Source organism: Camelus bactrianus, chromosome 34, assembly GCF_048773025.1.
Source record: "Camelus bactrianus isolate YW-2024 breed Bactrian camel chromosome 34, ASM4877302v1, whole genome shotgun sequence".
NCBI classification, from domain to species: Eukaryota; Metazoa; Chordata; class Mammalia; order Artiodactyla; family Camelidae; genus Camelus; species Camelus bactrianus.
This window is the reverse complement of record NC_133572.1, coordinates 7,854,748-7,867,499: the sequence shown is the minus strand read 5'-3', so window position 1 is coordinate 7,867,499 and position 12,752 is coordinate 7,854,748.

The window sequence follows — 12,752 nt, the reverse complement described above, 5'->3', positions numbered from 1 at the left end:
CTTTTATCTGAGACAGAGCTCAAAGGGTCTTTAACTGTCTTCCCCTATTCCACCCCCTCCCCCCCATCTTGGCCTGGATCAAAGTTACACATTTTACTGGAAACTAATCTCCAGTTCTAATACTAAACAACAGCAATGTTTTCTTAGGCATCTGTGCTACAGATGAGTTGACTTCTAACTTGTTTTCTTAACCACGTATTGTGTGTCCACTTTGTGTGCCTGCCTCACTTCGTACACTACAGACTGAGAGCTGGGCGGGACCTTCGGAACCCTGTGGGTCAACCCTCTCTTTCCACCACTGAGGAAATTGAGACTCAGAGAGGTTTCCTGTCCAGGGACACATATCTAGTTGGTAGCAAAGCCAACACTCGAAGAAGCAGGTCTCCTGACTCTAAAGCTAGTTCATTTTCTGTTCCTTTCCTTGATGGTAGGGGGTTTTGTCTGGATTCTGGATTTGCCTGTATTATAACCTGCAGGTCCTCCTCTCTTACAAGGGATTCAAAATGGCTCCTTCTCATGCCCTGGGCTGCCTGCAGATGCTTCCTTGATGTGGTCTGTGGTCTCTGATATTTAAATACAGTTCTCACTGGCCTTTAGTATGACCTTGCACTAATCTGACTAAAATGCAGGCTCTAGAAGGGTAGGTGTGGTACCCAGAGAGCAGTGAGGGAGGCAGTGCCCAAGACTTGTTTCAAAGTCAGAACTTCTTATCTGACTGACAGAAAATATTTCACCTGGGATCAAGGTAAAAGGTCGCATCTTTATTTTTCTACATTTAAAGCCCCACTTAATTTACTGATTTAGAGAAGAGGGGAAGAGGGACAGGAAAATTAGGGTAGGTGTCAGTATCAAAATTTATACCCATTCTTGAAATTAGATAATTGTTGTTGAAATTTTTACATAATCACTAGACTACACCTAAATTCTGTATTATAAGTAAGCATAAATTCAGATGCACAAATACACAAGCTACCACATCCATGGAAATGGAGTGTTACACCTTGCCACTAATGTTTGATTTTATTCGTGGAATTAGTATCTTACATAAAAGTAAAAAAAAATTCTTCTATCCCGTATCTGAATACTTCAGCTAATATGTAGGACCACCATTTTGTCGCTTTGTTAATCTTGAAAAGTAAACGAGTCACAGTCACGCCACCTTAAGACGTCTGGCTGCCAGCAGAAAGGCTGTACTTACACAGACCTTGCTAAGATCTAAAGCGTTTTGTTTACAGTCAAGGCACCGGAGACCGGTACGGCAAATAATGTGAAGGCAGGCGTCCGCTGTAGTAGCGACGAAGCGTGAAAAAATACTATGGAGTCCCCGAGGGAAGAGGGAACTTGGAGCTCAGAGAGCCATCCTCCTGCGGAAAGTAGGCGGTGGCTTTAAAAGACGGAGCCGGGCAGAAGAATTTCCAATAAACAGCGTAAAGGCGGAGCCTGGGTAGAAGACAAAGTTCCATTCGCACTGCTCCAAAATGGGCTCTGCTGACCCAAGACCCAGAGTAGTCCCGGGTCATGTTTTTATTTTTGCTTTTGTCGTTTTCACTCCTGACAGTTCTCTCCTTAGAGCTGAGAAATGTCCCATAAGCCACTCATGATCTTTGTGTCCTTCACCAGCTGAGGAGAGAGGCAAAGACCAAAGTAACTTAAAAGAAAACACCTGTGTGGTTGACAAGTGTCCCAGCGGGCGGCAGGGCAAGGTCGTCTCCCAGGTGCGGTCCTCGCAGGGGGAAGTCTGGCAGCCCCCAGCGTTTCTGCGAAGGCGCACGTTTCCTTGCCTTGTAGCCCCTCCCACCACAGGCACACAATTTTAATCCTTCCTCGAGGACGTTCGTAGTGAGGCAGCCTTCAGTTGATTTCTCTATTCTCCTAAACGGACATATTTTTAGAGCTTGGAAATTTCGCGGTCGTCTGTTTCTGACACTTTGCGTTCAATCTAACAAATATTTATTGAGTGCCTTTGATATGTGAGGCTCTGGGGATACAGAAGTAAATAAACAGATTTAAACTCGGATGGAGCTCACACTGCCTGTCAGGGGGAGAAGAGCCAGACAATGAGCACAGCCCTCCGTAAGTGACATACGTACTGTGTCAGGAGGTGACGCATGGTCTGGAGAAACCACAGGCAGAGGAGAGGAAAAAGAGTGCTGCGAGGTCCCCGTGTGAACAGAGTGGTCCTGAAGGACCTCACTGAGAAAGTGGCCCTGGAGCGGCGCCCTGAGTACGTGGGAGAACCACCAGGCAGCTATCTGGGGAGGCTGTCCCTATAGAAGGATGAGCAAACTCAAATGCTGAAGAGAGGTCTTGTCTGATGTGTTCAAGGAACAGTGAGGAGCGAGGGGAGACTAGCAGCGGGAACAGCAGCTCCTACAAGACCGTGGAGCTCAGTGCAGGGTGTTTACCACTGACTGGGTGACCGGGAAGCCACTGGAGTCTGAGGAGGTTTTAAGCAGTGGAATGATGTGATCTCACCACGTGGAAGGTGTTCCCCAAGGCCATATTCTCAGCAGTGTGGGGAGTGAGAGGGTGACTAAGTCACAATCCTCGCCTCTAGGGAGCAGACATCCTAGATGGGGAGCCCACCGTGTGCACAAAAACTGCGGAGACAGACAGCAATACATGGAAGGACGTGGTACAAAGACGGAGTACAGAGGAGGGAGAAAGAGGATGCCTTCGAGGAGGTGGCATGAGCCGGACCTTGAAGAATGAGAAAGATGTCAAGATTATTTGGGTGTACAGGCAGGGGCGGGTAATTGGCTGGGGGGTATTAGACAGTGGCAGGCCATGGATGGCATGTGAAGAAAAAAAATCTTTGTTTTATTCAGTAAGCAAAGGAGCTTTTGGTGAAGATAAGAACATGATCACTGTCCAAACTTGTCTCCCGACCAACAGCAAGCCTGGGCCCTGAGACATAGTGGGCAGGGACAGAGCTAAATGAAAGCTGGGCAGACAGTCCCATCATGGTATTAATCCAAAGGGAGCCGGTTGTTGCACAGAGCACAGGCTTGAGGCAAGAGGGTAGAAGACCAGGATAAGAGGGTTTGGAACAGAGAACAGGAGGCAGTCTGCTGGGAGCTGCTGAGCTTAAAAGGCAAAGCTGCAGGTGCTCTGTATGTGGTGTGTACAGCCTCAACGGGGGGTGGAGGTAACTGTCAAGGGCCCCCAAGCTGTCTGGGACAATCCCATCTTTGTGTTTGGAAGTGGCATCTGACAGCAGTGTAGAGAATGGGTGTGATGAGCCCAGAGAGGCTGACACAGGGAGGTAATTCTGGAGGCTGACTGCAGTAGCTCAAGCAAGAGATACAGTGGCCTTAAGATGTAGTGTGGAGGAGGGAATGGAAAGCAAGGAATGAATGTGGGATTGCTTCGGTAGTTAGAACAGATAAGGGGAGTGGATAAAGATGGAGAAATGGAGGATAATTTTATGGACTCATGCATGGGTATTTGAGAGAATAATGCCATTAACTAAGGGAGGTAACACAGAGGGAGGATGTAACAGAGACTGCTAGCTGTCTACCAGATTCCATCCTCACCTTCTTCCTCAGCATCAGAGTTATAACTGGGCATACAGCTGCCTGCTTTGCTAAATTCCCCAGCCTCCTCTGAGGTTAGATGTGGCCTTATGATAGGTATTTTCCAACAGAATGTAAGCAAAAATGATGTGTCTTCCAGGCCTAGTGCATAAACCCTATCATATGACCCACTCCCATCTACTTCCCCCCTATCATGGGCTGCAAAGGTGACTAGAACTTCGACCTTGGAAACCACGTGCTGAAGATGATAGAGCCACCATTAACCTGAGTCCCTGATTTGACTTGAGAGAAAAAATAAATTTCCATTTTGTTGAACCATTATATTTTGGGTCCATCTGTCATAATATTTTATAAAGAGGGGAAAACTTGGGAACAGGGAAGATGAAGAATTTGGTTTGATGTAGTTAAGTATGTGCACTGAAATTAATTGGATCCCCAAGAAAAGAAAGAATAAGAGGCAGTGGAGACAATATTGGAGACATGAATCTGACACATAACGTGAAGGGAGGCCATGGTTGGTGGGGTTCTCTGAGACCCGTCCATATTTACAAATGTGCCAATAATCACATGGCCAGGTCAGATCCTGAGTAGGTTAAAGACTTCAAAGATACAGGAATAAGGTTGCATGGAGGATATTCTCAGTATTTTTCATCACACTCGAGCTGTGTAACATTGTTTCTTCACTGTCCTGCACTCCCTTCCCAGAGCCTGCTCCCTTAGCTCTTCTGCTGAGGGACAGCAGTTTATGACATTGTTCCTGTTCCCTTCCTGAAGGTGACCATCAGAGGAGGGGAGATGAGGTATCTGTTTGACCTGAACTTGGCCAAATTCTCTCTCCTGAAAATTTGGAACCAGATCTCAGAAACTTCAGTTAGTAAATTGTAAGTTAGAGATTAATAAGGCAATGTAGATTTAGAATTGAAAAAGCAGTTTTAAGAAAGCTATCTTTGGCCCATGTATGATGGAGATGAAGATAAAGATTGTCTGCAGTGTCAGGAGAAAGAAAAGGACATGCAAAGAGGGGCAGGGAAGAGAGATCACAGGCTGTAGAAAGACAGATAATGCTTAGCATCCCCAAACTCCCCAGTTTCTGGATCCTGCAGCTCAGGAGGTCCACCCCCTTGGACTTCAGTTCTATGGGACAGCCCTGTGTTTGTAAAACAATTGCCCCATTTTGCTCCAAGCTATTTTGTTACCTGTTTCTATGAGTAGAACCCAAGATACTCTTGACTAACTCAATACTTTACATGTTTGAAAGCAGCTTCTCTGGTGTCATCACATTTGACCCTCCTAAGACCACAGTTGCGAGACAAATGCTATTATCCTCTCTTGCAGATGAAGCCCTGAAATAGAGAAGGCCGAGTGTTCCAGGGCCACAAAAGAGAGTAGACAAGGCACTGGGACTAGTGTGCCTGCTCATCTGATGCTGAGTCCAGATTCCACTCTTGTAGAAGGTGTGATGACTAGATAGGTTTGTAAATTATACCCTCAAGGTTTCACTGGCTTAATTTACCTACAAGGCACTGTTCATAAAGAGAAGTTTCTGGGGAAAACAAGATTCAAATTCCTGGACAGAAAAATAGCATCTCTGAAAGAAACTGAACTCAAAAAGGGTTTGAAGCTGATCTGGTTGGGTCAGACTTTAAAGAAAAAATGCATCAGGCATTTTTAAATAGAGAAAAAAAATTCAATTTCAAGTAAAATGTAGTAAGCAAATGCAGTATTACTGGCTTCCTAAGGATGGGAAATAAAGGGCAAAATCTGGATTCACGACCTTCATTTCCATGACTGAAACAAGTGGACAACTTCTGTGACTAGAATATGGAATTTGGAACAAAAAACACATTCACCACCAAGTCACCATTTTCAACTACATTCCATTGTTTACATTGAGAAAACACGAAGGAGAAAACCTCCCTCAATTATGATCTCAGTCTTCAGTTTATGCAAACTAATACCAAAAAAAAAAAAAAACCCTCAAACTGTAAAGTGCTCATTTTCTGCTCCCAACCACTCTCTGAATAACTGTTCACATGAATATTTGTTCATTCCTTCATTCATTAACTTTGTAATGAGCCCTTACCAGATGCCAGAACCTCTGGGGACACAGCAGAAAACAAAGATAGCCAAAGTTCTGCTTTCATGGCATAGTGCTTACACTCAAGTGTGGAAGACAGACAATACACAAATAAATAAGCAAAGTACGTCGTGTTGTGATAGGTGCTTAAAAAAAATAAACCAGTGTAGTTGAGGGGGCAGAGAGGAGAGAAGGCAGATGCTGTGTTAACAGAGAAGGATTCTTTGATAAAGTGAAATCTGAATGGAGACCTGAATGAAATGAGAGCATGGACTGCGGAATTTCCTGGGTTCCAGGCAGAGGAAATAGCAAATCCAAGAGCCCTGAGGTAGGGATGTGCCAGGGATGAGCCAGAACTAGTGTGTAGGGTGGGGAGGAGGAGACGAAATCAGAGAGAAAGCAGGGGCCCAGGTCACGTGTGCTTTGTAAGCCATGATAAAGACTTTCGATTTTATTCCAACTGAGGTAAGCCATCTTTGAGCAGAAAGTTCTGATCTGACTTTGGCTAACTTTGATCACTTTGCTGAGTGGGAAGTACTTCACACAAGCAAGACAGAACTAGGGAGACCCACTAGCAGACCATTGCAGGAATCCAAAAAGAGGTCATCCTAGCTCAGACCAGGGTGGTAGCAATGTACACAGAAAAAGAGCAGAGTTATTGATAGATGTGTTTTTAGAGATATGGCCAATAGGATTTGCCATAGGACTGGAAATGGAGTGTGTGTATGGCAGAGAAGAGTCTGTAATGATCAAGGCTTTTTGGCCTCAGCATCTGAAGAACGTTTGGCCATTTACTGAAATGGGGTTGACTGAGGGAGGAACAAATTTTGCTTTGAATGTGTGAAGTTTGAGATATCCATGGACACTCAAGTGAAGACATTGATTAAGCAGTTGTATGTATGAGTCTGGAAATCAGAGGAGAGAGTTTTGCTGGAGATACAAATTTGGAAATTTTCAGCATTTAGATGATATTAAAGCCATAGGACTAGATAAGACCACACGTGAGTGAGTTTAGACAGAGAAGAGAAGGGGCCTGAGCAGTAAGCCTTAGAGTATTATGACTTTTGGAAAGCAAGAAGATGGGAAGGGTCTAGACAAAGGAGACTATAAGGAAGCTACTGATGGAGTGGAGGATAGCCAAGAGAGAGGTGATCCAGACACCAAGTAAAAGGAAGTGTTTCAAGGAGGAGAGAGAGAGAGCAAATGGTTCAAATGCTGCTGCTAAATCCAGTAAGATGAGGGCTGAAAACTGACCACTGGATTTGATGTAAAGGTCACTGGTGATCTTGGTAAGAGTAGTTTTGGTGGAGTGGAGGATAGGAAAGCCTGACTGGAGTGGACTAAAAAGAGAGAAAGTCACATATATGCATGCTGTATATCCACATGAACAAAATACACACATGCATACCTAGTCTAAGTGGAGGCTGGCTAGGTTGTAATATCGGGGAGCCAGTCTAGAAGCAGGCCTGGGGTGCAGTCAGGGCACGGACAGGTGCAGAAGTACGCGCTTAAAAAGATGCCTCTCACTGACCACCTTCTCTACTTGTTTCATTGCATGGTTCTTTCAATATCTTTCCTTAACTTTCCTAAGAATTGTCATGTTGACAAATTACCTTAAACCTCTCTGAAAGGAAACAATTTTGGAGACTGTGCTGAGACAATTAACCACAGAATGAGCTTTGTTTGTGAGTCTCCTTTTCACCTGGCTAATGTTCTGCTTAGAAAATCATTGCAGAACAGCATCTTCTCTTCCCACAATAATAGACTCTCTTATTTACCAAATAGTGTAATGCTTTATTGTAAATTCTTAGCATAATAAAAGGACATTGAGTTGCATTTCTATTTATTCTCAACAAAAAGCCTTTCCTGATGCTGTCATAATAGTTTTCTTCTCCGTACCTCAATAATCTGCTTAAGATCTTCCTGTATCAGTGTACCAGTTATAACTCCAGTGTCTAATGCAATTTGCAATTTGTTGCCTTTTTCCTTAGCTTGGGATTAGGTTTTTCTGATCTAGAATGTTTCAGAGTAGTTTTCCATCTCTTCTTTTACTAAAGAAACAGAAACATCCAGAAGAGTGAGGCCCTGTGTGGCCGCAGGACAGAAGAGGGTAAGTAATAAGACAGAATTCCCCCACAGAGCATTCATGAAGCAGGAATGTTACTAACCTGCTGCGCTGTTTGAACAGCACAGGAGGGCAGCATGAGGCCAGAACTGTCAGCCCTAATCCTGCAAATATTCCAAACCACAACCATACTTACAATCTACTTTTCTGAATGCATACACAATTGTTTTAATCCCCACCAAATTTAACCAAACTCTCAATCTGCAGATTCTACCTATTAAACATTTTCGGATCATTTTCATACATTACCCACATAATAATCTGAATTTAATATTTATGTATTTTATCATAGCAGAGTGTTTTAATAATTGTGCAGTCAAGGTAAGTATTATAACCCTTAACAAGTGAGGAAGTAGAAGTAAAGTTAAAAGGTGACTTGTCTTGGTCATACACAATTAGGTGCAAAGATAACAACCCAAACCTGATTCTTTTCCACTAAACCTAGCTCTTCAGGAAGACACTTTCCCGTTCCCCCAAACACATACACTGCCCCCATGACATATTCACCTCGACTTCAGATATAAATCTATAGTCTTTAATCTTTTCTATATCCTCCAATGAGGCCAAGTTCCATCCTCTAAACAAAATAAATGCAGAGTAGTTGCACACAATTGGTATTATTGGCAAGTACACACAGTTGCAATGAAGTTCAAAGATTCCTCCATTAGATTCCATTAGGTCCTAGATTCAGCAGTCAAGGAACCCATTAAGTCTACAGCCCCTTCCAAGAGCAAGTGCCCCACCCCCAGGCCATGACATGGGCTCCTGACCGCGAGCTGTGGTTTATGATGGGGCCTGGTGTGGACAGCTCTGCCCAAAAGGAAGATGGTTATTAGCCAATCCAATCTTAAACTCTCACTGGAGAATCAGAACTGGGAAGTACAGTACGAACCAGAAGGTCAGAGTGAAAAGATCACAGACAGATGCAGAGAGAAGACCTGCAGGGGCCTGCAGAGTCATGATGTGCTGGAATGAGAAGCCACGTGCTTCCACAGCAAAGGGGTCTACAACTCCCAATATTCCAAAGGAACTTTTGATTCCTGTTTACATGTGATTCTTTCAAGGCCCCATAGTTTGGCATTCCATGTTCTAAGGACTTGGCAGTGTGGCTGATTCCTGTCACACATGTGAACACACGTGCACATACATTCACGTTACTCAAGGTAATAAATGAGACTGTTCCTTACAACCAGAAGACCTTACCCAACCATCACCACAGATACTCTCCTTAACCAAAATAAGCAACATTTAATGCCAAGCCAGCTCATATGGAACATTTGATTGTTTGATCAAAACTGTACTTCATTCATTCATTATGTATCTATTGGTTACCTGCAATGTATCAGGCATTATGTGGGTGCTGGAGTTACAGAGACAAATAAGCAACAGAGACAAATAAGACAAGGTCTCTGTATTTGAGGGGCTCCCACCTCAGTGGGAAAGGAAGAGGAGCATCATACAAGAATTGAAACAAATTACAGAAAATTCAAGGAAACTGTACACTGATTGTCTAAATGGAAGACCCCTTTTTGCTTGTAAGTCGTTCTAAAACAGCTCTTTTGGCCAAGTCCAGTTCATCAGTCAACATGAGATTTATGTCCGTATACTGTATACCCAAGTGAAAAGACAAGAACAGAATTAAGTCATCATTCTTGAGTGCCCTGATCATCGGGATGAAGAATGGTGTGATTAGATGGACAGGATTAATAATTACCAAGTCCATCATGACCATTACTTATGCTGTTCTCTCTGGACTTTAAATGTGGTTATGATGTTTTAGCCTTAAAAGTTAGACATTCTTTACAGATTTCTTGATTTGAGCAATTATCAGAGACAGAGAATTAAAGAAAACATAAGGAGTTTAAAATAAAGGAGGAAAGGGAAAAGGCACTGAGAAAAAGGAGGAGGGAAATCTAGAAAACCAGTCTTAAAACATGAGTTATCACTATGTGGATCTAGATTTATCACAGGTCTATATTTACTGAGGATTTAGTCCTAATCACTTAAAATAAAAATTGAAAAAAAAATCCACCAGTACATACTCTAACATGTTTAGTTTGATTTTCTAATACTATTCTGTGCAGAGGGCTCTGCTGTACTTTTTTTAAGCACTAGAGGTGTAAGTTAAAAATCAACTCATACTTTACATTTATTCCATTACATAGTAGATCTATTAAATAAATCATTTTAGGATAGTTAGAGCACAATTAAATTTGACAGATACTTAAGTGTGTCTCCTTTGTATGAACCGTAAGGCCAATCACTAGAGAAATTTTGAAAAGTGAGTAGGATGCAATTACCATCTTCAAAGGCAGGAGCTTTATTCTATATATAAAAGTTAAACAAAAAGACAATAATATTAACACATGGCCAAATATATGTGCTTTAAAAAGATGGAACAAGGAAAGTGCTATGAGTATTCTAGAAGTGCGATCTGGGATGGTTTCAGAGGTTGCTTCTGAAATAGGTCCTGAGAATTCAATGGATTTAAACTGGGAGAGGCCGGTAATTGAGTTAATCAAATGGGACAATTTACTAAAAGTTAGCTTGGTAATTAGAAGAGTCATCTTATTCCCGTTATTTTCCCTGACACTGTCCGAGATAGCTCATAATCACGTACCAACCCTTTAAAAATGTAGGATTAGAACTCTCTCTCTCTTTTGCCTCCTGGCGTCCTATCTCCCACAATAAAAGCTCTATACTCCAGATATAGTCATTATTAGTTCATATGTAATTGACAAATGGGGAAAAAATGTCAACGTAAGTCAGAAATCACATTGGTTCATTATTTTTCCCAGAATACATTTTGAAGCGATCAGGGGCAAGCCTTCCTACAATTAAATAGAAAACCTTAGCAATATAAAGACTAAGAGAAAAGCAGGAAATTCTTCAGGAATGCCTTTCTTTAGTGCAAAGAGAGGCTTGTTTGGTGGCTTCAAGGACCTTTAAGATTTTTACAACATTGTTATGTGGTAAAGCTACACAGTGTAAATGAAGGTGTGAAACCATTTTCTCGTGTGTGTGTGTGTGTGTGTGTGCGCGCGCGCGCGTGCGTGCGTGCGTGTCAGGGTCAGGGTGGGGAGGACTGACTGATCAAGAAGGCTAAATCCTGTATCAGATTTTTAATTTTGATGAAACTGCTTTCAACTGGAAGCAAATGCCCTCAAGAACCCAAATGTCCAAGGAGAAAGCACGTCCCAGGATTAAAGGTTCTGAAGCAGGGCTGTCTAATATGAGAAACACATGCAATTTTAAGTTTCTAGTAGTCACATTTTTAAAAAGTAAAAAGAAACAGGTGAAACATTTCAACATATAATCAATATAAAAACTACTGAGATATTTTACAGTCTTTTTTCATAGTAAGTCTTTGAAATCTGGTGCATATTTTATATTTACATCTCAGTTTGGATTGGTACATTTAAATGCTCAACAGCCACACAACGGCTGGTGGCTACCATACTGGACAGCATAGCTCTAAAAGATGACTACGATACTGAGTACAAATGCTGGTGTAGATTTAATTGTGTTAGTAATTTTTCTATTAGCTTAGTAACTTTTATGGTCCTCAAGTAACGTAACTGTATAGGATTTGAGTGGTCCACTCCTAAGCTTGTATTTCCCATAACTCCTGTTATTTTTAGTGCACCGTTTCAAAAACATACTTGCTTTTTCTGTACATACTTTCCTAGCCTTCCTCCCGGCTGGTGGTGGTCATTATGATATAGTTCTGAGCAATGAGATGTAAAGGGAAGTCTGTTAAGTCATATGGGGAAATTTTTCCATCCTGATAAGAAGGGAGACCACAAATAGAAAGCATTTTTCCTTCTCGCTTTTTTTTTTCTCCCTATATCCCTTCCTTTCTGCTTGGAACATTTCATATAAGAACATGATGTTTGGTGCTATGGCAGCCATCTTGTGTCTATGACATAAGACTCTTAACACGTTGAGGACAGAACATAAAGGCATTTTTCCTTACAGACAGGTAAATACAATAAAGAGGGCAGGCAAATACAGGGGTGGCAGGGAAGCCAGAGCCAAGTTCCCTAACAGAAGGAAGAGTGCTTCAGCAGCAGTGTCCTTAAAGGGCACTGCTTAATATTAACAACCAAAGTTCACCCTTTTTTCTCCCATTTGTCCCCACCTCCTTGCTAATGATTCCCTTCCACCTGACGGGAACATTCTTCAGGTGTGACAAGAGTGCTGGAACTACTCCCAACACTGAAAAGAGCACAGAGCTAGAAAAAGCAGCACAATTTCTTGAAGTCTCTTGTTTAATCATTAAGGATTCATGCAATTTGGCTATAATGTATGTTTAATACTTTTTGAATGATCTATCATGAAAAAAGTTCTATTACTCAGTTAAGATTATATTGTGTTGATTCAATCCATTTTGGGTAATTGGGAATGCATGTCATATTTGTTGTTCAGCAATTTCTTACTTGTCTTGGGGTCACAATAATTCAAGACTCAGATTCACATAAATATGTGGACACAGATGGCAGTTTTTTGCCTGCTTTACAATGTCTGGGTAATTACAGGAGAGGATGCCCAGAATCCTGTTAAAGAACCAGTATAGGGTGGGGAAGGTATAGCCCAGTGGTAGAGTGCATGGTCAGCGTGTTCAAGGTTCTGGGTTCAAACCTCAGCACCTCCAATTAAAATTTTAAAAAAGTAACTGGTTTGGATAACTTTTGAAGATACTGATTGTGAAAATTTTGGAAGTGTATTTCCTGAGTTGTATGACAGACTGAATTTGGTAGCCAATCCACTAGTGAGTTTCTTTTACTCACTAAAGGACTTTTCCCCCCAGCGAACAAAGAAGTTTTACTTGACCACTTAACAGTCTTACACTAACATTTTTGTCACATGTAAATGAACTAGTAGGCTCAAAGGATTCCTAGTTCTGTACCGACTTTTCATCCAATTCCTATTCTTAATTTTCATTAGACCCACCTCATCATGTGCAATAAAAAGTATGCAGTTTGTTTTACAGTTGTTGATTGCCTTGACAAAG